Genomic DNA, 8,115 nt, shown 5'->3' with positions numbered 1-8,115 from the left:
TCCGACTCATAGCGACATCATGGACACGTCTCTCCCAGAGCACCGCACCTCCATTTAAAGTTGTTCTGATAGTGTATCCATAGAGTTTTCTAGGTAAAAATACGGAAGTGGCTTACTGTTGCCTCCTTCCACACAGTTAACTTGAGTCTCTGCCTTTGACTCTCTCCCAGGTGGCTGCTGCCCAGCACAGGTGAGTTTTGACTTGTAGCAGATTGCCTTCCATTTGCTAGCCACTGTCCAAGCTAGGAATGGAATGGTTATGCCACTGCTTTACTCTCCCTCTCATAGTTGAGACTGGTAGAGTACTAAAAACTCTTCAGGTGGGATCCTGAGAGGGGCAAACAATATCAATTATAACAAAAAATAATACTACAATATCTGTGGTCACACTCCCCGTGTTTTCACAGCATGTCTTAAAGACCTACCCTGTTGAATTTCTGCTAATTTTGTTATTGCAAAACAAACATTCATAGAGCCTTAATGACTGAGAAGGTACTTTATTTTAATATTTTTAAACAATAACCAAAATCATGTGTGGGCATGAAGATGTAACCGGTTTCTTATCCAAGATAACAAATTGGTTTATCCTTTCCAAGGGGAGGAACAGCTCTCAAGTTCAATGAAAAGCTGATTGAGCAACAGGTTACCTACAAAATTAACTTTGGGAAAATATGAAACTTCAAATGCTTTGCCAATGGCACTGAGGAGGTCGTTCTTGTCATCTGAATCTATGGTAACCAAGAAACATGAGCTTTTGAGTACTTAACTCCTCTTCCATCCCACCTCTACTCAGCGCAAGCTTCCAGAACCTATCTCAATGAGGCTGAAGGAAGTCTTGCTCCTCAGAGAAGATTAGGCAAAGCTTGCCTCTGGGGAGCGTACAGTTCTTGTTCCCATGCACCTGAAGTAGAAATTACACCGATGTGAGTAATCCAAGACAGTTGTTTTAATTGGGTTTAAAGATCAAAACGCAAGTGTAGCTAGAAAATAATCTCTGGGAAAATCCAGGAGTTTGTGGGATTTATTTTTTTAATTCCACTATTTTGACCAATTGCGTTCTCATTGTCCTGGAGATTACCCAATGGTTCCTGCTTACTAAACTGAGAAAATAAATGTGATAGCTGAATGTTTTCACTGGAAGATTAATGCCCAACCTCTGCCCTAGAAAAAAAAAACGCAACTTCATTTCTGAAATACCAGAAAGAGTTTCTGGGCTGCTGGAAATACATTTTAACCAGTACTATCCACAGCCTCATAGCATTGCACAATGAGTGTCTTGTGATTTATTTATTTTTTTTAATTGTGAATCCCACTGCTCTAGGCTGGCGTTCTTTTGTGTGTGTGCAAAAGTCTCACTGCTAATAAAGTGGTAAATTGGATTGTAATTCGGTTTGGCTTCTTTTATACTATAGTCTCACCCTTGAAAACTTTCAGTATTTAGAGCAAGGATTTTGCAATTTAAGACAGTGAACGCCTAAGGCCTGAATATGTTTTAGTGCGGAGTGCTGAGTCTGCTGTCAGCAGAAATGGGGGATCCCTCAGGCCCAGTGCATAGGCTTTATATATAAATCCAGAAGGAGAATACATGGCCTTCACTTGTCTGCTTTAACTAAGGGAGAAGGCAGAAGATTTGGAAACAGCAGACTTCAGCCAGGAAGAAGTGGACCTAAATCACTGTCAGAGAAGAGCGGATCCAGATAATTTAAGGAGAACTGTGAGTCCAGGGTCTCTGTGAGCTTTCTAAATTGCTGTGGATGTGGATTTGGGCAGAGAATGCGTCTGTTTATTGTTAATTGCACTCTCCCAAGCCCCTAGTGCAGTGCTCTGCACACAGTACTCAATCAATACAATTGACTGACTGATTTCCCTTCGTTCAAAACTAAGCCTGTAGTGTAATGTGGTCTTCCCCTAAATTCTGTTTATATCAAGGGTGCTGCTGATGGTGAGTGATGCAATCCATCAATGATATTTATTGAGCACTTACTGTGTGCAGAGTACTGTACTAAGCACCTGGGAAGAGTAAAATACAACAGGGGTGGTAGACACATTCCCTCCCCACAACGAGATCACGGTCTAGGTGGGGAAAACTCGCAGAAGGGCTGATGTCTAAGGAGGGTCAGTCACACTCCTGGCTGGTTGCTCCGGAGGAGGCTCCTGATCTCTTTCTACACCTGAAGACTTTGATCTGTGTACACTTTAAGTCCAGAATGGATCCGCTGAACCACTGGGCTGCCTGGGCCAGTCAGTAATTGGGATTTATTGAGCACTTAGTGTGTGCAGAGCACTATCCAAGCACTTGAGAGAGTACGATAGAGTTGATAGAAATGATCCCTGCCTTCCAGGAGCTTACTTTCAAACAGCCTTCCGGCCATTAATGGGAAAATTGAGATTTTTGTATTTGTTTTCCTTTAATCTTCCCCACTTAAAAAAAAAAAAATCAGCCAAGCATCCTGTGGAAGAATTTTGGGATTCTTCAGGCCACTGGACATCAAAACTGGAAGTGATGTTTCCCCTATTTTCCCTCTCTGTAATTTTATCTTCATATCACTCTCCCCCTGTAGACTGAAAGCTCCTTGTGGGCAGGTATCACATCTACCAATTCTACTATATTGAACTTTCTCAAGTGTTTAGTTCAGTGCTCTGCACATGGTAAGGGCTCAATAAGTCCTGTTGATTGTGGTTGGCACTTCTGAGAGCCAGGAAGCATGGAGGAGGAGCCTCGGGGCTGATTTTAATAATGTGAATCGTTAGTTGGTTACTGTATTAAGGTCTTATAATGTGAAGATCCTCAATAGGATCCCTGGTCTACCAGCACTTTACTTAATAACTGGGAACTTGCCACCCAAATAGGTTTTTCCATCTGGCTTACTCATTCTGAAACCCACGGGCATAATTTCATTGGTTTACAGTGAAAATGGTCCAACTTTTTTTGAGTATGGCAAATGAGATCTAAAAATACTTAAAAGTTCCTTTCTGATGATTAATAATGATATGAGAAGCAGCGTGGTTTAATGGAAAGAGCACAGGCCTGGAAATCAGAGGACCTGGGTTCTAATCCCGGCTCTACCATGTGTCTGTTTTGTGACCTTGGGCAAGTCACTTAATTTATCTGCGCCTCAGTTACTAATCTGTAAAATGGGGATTCAGTCCTACTCCCTCCTACTTAGACTGTGAGCTCCTTGTGAGACAGGGATTGTGACCAACCTGATTAACTTGTATCTACCCTAGTGCTTAGAACAGTGCTTGGTATATAGTACATGCTTAACAAGTACCATAAAAAAATGAAATTCATTCAATCTTATTTATTGAGTGCTTACTGCGTGCAGAGCATTGTACTGAGCACTTGGAAAGTACAATTCAGCAGTAAATAGAGACAATCCCTGTCCAACAGCGGGCTCACAGTCTAGAATGACCAAGGCAATAAAGAAGGTCTAATTAGCCTTTTGGTTAGCTAGAGGGTTTGCCTGAAATCTATATTAAAAATACTTTGTGGCAAGCTTTTTGGGGGAATCAGGAAAGAGATTGCTTCTATAACTGGGCTCAACATAAAGAATGGAAAATACTAATTGTAAGGAAAATTATGAATTTCAGAGAAAAAAGAGAACACTGGGGCAGTACTTTGTGTTAGAAAAGGCTTTGTGGAATCAATCTACCCTCCTAAAATTCTAAATCTTTCCAGTTTCTCTCCTCTAGGATTTGGTTCTACAGGGAACTGACTAAACTTTAGTGGTTGAAGGTGCCCCACCCAATCTCTCTGCAGCTCTCGCCGATGAATCACAGGCTTAAAGATGGGAGAGACCAATGATGTCATCTCAAACATCCCCGAGTGGGAAGAACTGGGCTCCCTGCCTCTTTTTCAGAACGCAGTCAGGCATTTGAATCAGGCTATCCGGATTCCTCGATTGCTAGGGTTTCAGGATTTAACTAAAATTTAGCTGCCTTTGGAGAGTTAGTCTTTTATAGCTTTAAATGTTTACTGTACCCATAATTATCTTGCCTAAAACTAGACAGTTGTGTGTTTGTGTGAAAATAAATAAATGGAAAACCTAGATTCAGTAACATTAGGCTAGTGGTAAACTGCTCTATGATTCAGCAGTCTTCCTCACCCAACTTTGCCAGAGGTCAGTACCTATTGGGGTTGTAATGTCAAGTCTGAGCAGTGTTCCCCCTTTTCTAATAGTGGATAAATCTACCCTTGGTACTCATGTTTATCCACTTATCCATTAGCACTAATGTATAATCTTTGACTTTCTTCTTGCAGTCTTCTATTCTTAACATTAATTTACTCTTATTTATCATTTTTATCTGCTGAACATCAGATGTCAATGAATCATATTTATTGAAGGCTTACTATGTGCAGAACACTATACGAAGCATTTGGGAGAGTAGAGTAATACAATATAATAGAGTTGGTGGACACATTCCCTGCCCACACAGAGCAGGGAGTGGGGGAGGGGGAGACTGACATTAATATAAATAAATAAATTACAGATTCATCCATTCAATCATATTTATTAAGCGCTTACCGTGTGCAGAGCACTGTACTAAGCATTTGGGAAAGAACAATGCAACAGTAAACAGTGACAATCCCTGCCCACAACACGTTCACAGTCTAGAGGCGGGGAGACAGAAATCAATGCAAAAAAATAGTTTTAAAAAAAATATACATAAGTACTGTAGGGCTGGTTGGCGGGGAGAGCAAAGGGAGCAAGTTAGGTTGATGCAAAAGGAATTGGGAAGTGAGGAAAAGTAGGATTTAGTCTGGGAAGCCTTCTCGGAAGAAATGTACCTTCAATAAGGCCTTGAAGGTGGGAGAGAGTGGTTATCTGTCAGATTTGAGGAGGGAGAGTGTTCCACGCCAGAGGCAGGACGTGGACCAGGGGTAGGCGGCGAGACTGATGAGATCGAGGCACAGTGAGAAGGTTAGCACCAGAGGAGCAAGGTATGTGGGCTGGGTTGTAGAAGGACAGAAGCGTGGTGAGGTAGGAGTGGGCAAGGTGATGGAATGCTTTAAAGTCAATGGTGAGGAGGTTTTGTTTGGTACAGAGGTGGATAGGCAACCACTGGAGATTTTTGAGGAGGGGTGTGACATGTCCTGAACATTTTTATAGAAAGATGATCTGGGCAGCAGTGTGAAGTATGGACTGGAGTGGGGAAAGACAGGAGGTTGTGAGGTCAGCAGGGAGGCTGATGCAGTAATCCAGGCAGGATAGGATTAAAGACTTTATTAACGTGATAGAAGTTTGGATGGAGAGGAAAGGGCCGATTTTAGCATTGTTGTGAAGGTGGGACTAATAGGATTTGGTGACGGATTGAATATGTGGGTTGAATGAGAGAAGAGCCAAGTCTTGTGAGACGGGAAAGATGGTGAAACAGTGTGGCTTAGTGGCAAGAGTCAGAGGTAGTGGGTTCTAATCCCACCTCCACCACTTGTCTGCTGTGTGACCTTGGGTAAGTCACTTCACTTCGCTGGGCCTCAGTTCCCTCATCAGTAAAATGGGGATGAAGGCTGTGAGCCCCACAGGGGACAACCTGATTACATTGAATCTACCCCAGTGCTTAGAACAGTGCTTGGTACATAGTAAGTGCTTAACAAGTATCATTATTTTCCCCCTTCTAGACTGTGAGCCCGTTGTTGGGTAGGGACCGTCTCTATATATTGCCGATTTGTGCTTAGTGCAGTGCTCTGCATACAGTAAGCGCTCAATAAATACAATTGAATGAATGAATGAATGAATGAATCTACAGTGATGGGAAAGTCAGGGAGAGAACAGGATTTTGGTGGGAAGATAAGGAGCACTGTTTTGGACGTGTTAAGTACAGATATGTACGTAAGTGTTGTGGGGCTGAGGGAGGGGTGAATAAGGGGAGCAAAACTAAGTAAAGGGCGACCAGAAGGGAGTGGGAGAAGAGGAGGTGAGGTCTGGGAGAAGAGAAAGTGAGGTCTTAGAGAAGGTGTCTTGGAGGTATGCCTTCAGCAAGTATTTGAAGGTGGGGAGAGTAATTATCTGTCAAATATGAAGAAGGAGGGCATTCCAGGCCAGAGGTAGTTCCTTGAGGGCAATGATTGTACCACCTACTCAACTGTACTCTCAATAGCACTTAGTACAGTGCTCAGTGCCCAATGAGCACTCAAAAATGCTATTACTTGATATATAGTGGATTCAGCAGCAGTTGCAGCAAAATATAGTGCCCCAACATGAGAGAAAAAAATCAAAAACCCTAAAATATAGAATCCTGGCTCTGAAAGAAATCTATTAGTAGAATCAATCAATCAGTTATATTTATTGAGTGCTTACTGGGTGCAGAGCACTGTACTAAGTGCTTAGGTGAGTATAGGAGATAGGCCTGCAGTCAGAAGGACCTGGGTACTAATCCTGGCTCTGCCACGTTTCTGAGGTGTGATCTTGGGCAAGTCACTTCACTTCTCTGGGCCTCAGTTACTTCATCTGTAAAATGGGGATTAAGATTGTGAGCCCCTGGTGGGACAGGGACTGTGTCCAACTCACTTTGCTTGTAATAATAATTAATAATAATAATAATAATAATAATAATAATGGTATTTTTAAGCGCTTACTATGTGCCAAACACTGTTCTAAGTGCTGGGGGGTTACAAAGTGATCAGGTTGTCCCAAGTGGGGCTCAAAGTCTTAATCCCCATTTTACAGATGAGGGAACTGAGGCCCAGAGAAGTGAAGTGACTTGCCCGAAGTCACACAACTGATAATTGGTGGAGCTGGGATTTGAACCCCTGACCTCTGACTCCAAAGCCCGGGCTCTTTCCACTGAGCCATGCTGCTTCTCCCCCAGCACTTAGTACTGTGCCTGGCACATAGTAAGCACTTAACAAATACCACAATTATTATTATGACATTATGACAGCATTGGTAGACACATTCCCTACCCACAACGAGCTTACAGTCTAGAGAATTAGAGCCCTCCTAGAATAGGAGTTGAAGCTCCAGAGATGGCAAATTCACTGGGTTTCTTTTCCCCCTTTTTCTTTTTCCTTTTTTTTCCCCTATGGCCCAGGCTAGTATTATAAGCCAATCATGTTCCTGGGATTTCAGAGTGGGTTGGGAGTCAGGGCTTCCAAGGGGCGGGACCAAAAAGACTGGAGGAAAAACAGGCATGGAAAGAGAGAGATACATGGAGACAGATGCAGATAAAGAGAGGGAAAAATAGAGGCAGGCCAAAAGGCTGCAATAGATTCACCCAGACTTTGGCACAAAGCACACAAACATGCATACAGTTAACTGGTGATGAGGACGATGCCCTAAGAGTCAGCGGCAGCAGCAACTCCCTCCCCTGCAGCAGCCTGCTGACAGCTGCCGGTCCCATGGTGGCTACCAGTCAACCTACGCATCAAGCAAAAACTCTTCACTCTCGGCTTCAAGGCTGTCCATCACCTCGCCCCCTCCTACCTCACCTCCCTTCTCTCCTTCTGCAGCCCAGCCCGCACCCTCCGCTCCTCTGCCGCCACTAACCTCCTCACTGGGCCTCGTTCTAGCCTGTCCCGCCGTTGACTCCCGGCCCACGTCCTCCCCCTGGCCTGGAATGCCCTCCCTCCGCACATCCACCAAGCTAGCTCTCTTCCTCCCTTCAAAACCCTACTGAGAGCTCACCTCCTCCAGGCCTTCCCAGACTGAGCCCCCTTTTTCTTCTCCTCCTCCCCATCCCCCGCGCCCTACTTCCTTCCCCTCCCCACAGCACCTGTATATATGTTTGTATAGATTTATTACTCTATTAATTTTACTTGTACATTTTTACTATTCTCTTTATTTTCTTAATGATGTGCATCTAGCTTTACTTCTATTTATTCTGATGACTTGACACCTGTCCACATATTTTGTTTTGTTGTCTGTCTCCCCCTTCTAGACTGTGAGCCCGCTGTTGGGTATGGACCGTCTCTATATGTCGCCAACTTGTACTTCCCAAGCGCTTAGTACAGTGCTCTGCACACAGTAAGCACTCAATAAATACAATTGAATGAATGAATGAATGGTGCCCCACTATTTTGTTCCAGGTTATTACTTGCTTGTTGCTGTTGGATTTCCCGCTGCTTCTCCTCTTTATTCCTTCAATCATATTTATTGAGCACTTACCATGTGCAGA

At 43.5% G+C, this 8,115-nt stretch overlaps 1 non-coding gene across 1 annotated transcript; it reads right to left on the bottom strand.

Annotated features, from left to right (window-relative positions):
• Nucleotides 1-200: 200 nt before the first annotated feature.
• Nucleotides 201-338, bottom strand: LOC119929298. Its single transcript, XR_005451430.1, has one exon. It is a non-coding gene; the product is annotated as a small nucleolar RNA SNORA7 (small nucleolar RNA).
• Between the last annotated feature and the right edge of the window lie 7,777 nt (nt 339-8,115).

The sequence above is a fragment of the Tachyglossus aculeatus genome, chromosome 5, assembly GCF_015852505.1.
Source record: "Tachyglossus aculeatus isolate mTacAcu1 chromosome 5, mTacAcu1.pri, whole genome shotgun sequence".
NCBI lineage: Eukaryota > Metazoa > Chordata > Mammalia > Monotremata > Tachyglossidae > Tachyglossus > Tachyglossus aculeatus.
This window is presented reverse-complemented; position numbering and strand designations above follow the sequence as displayed.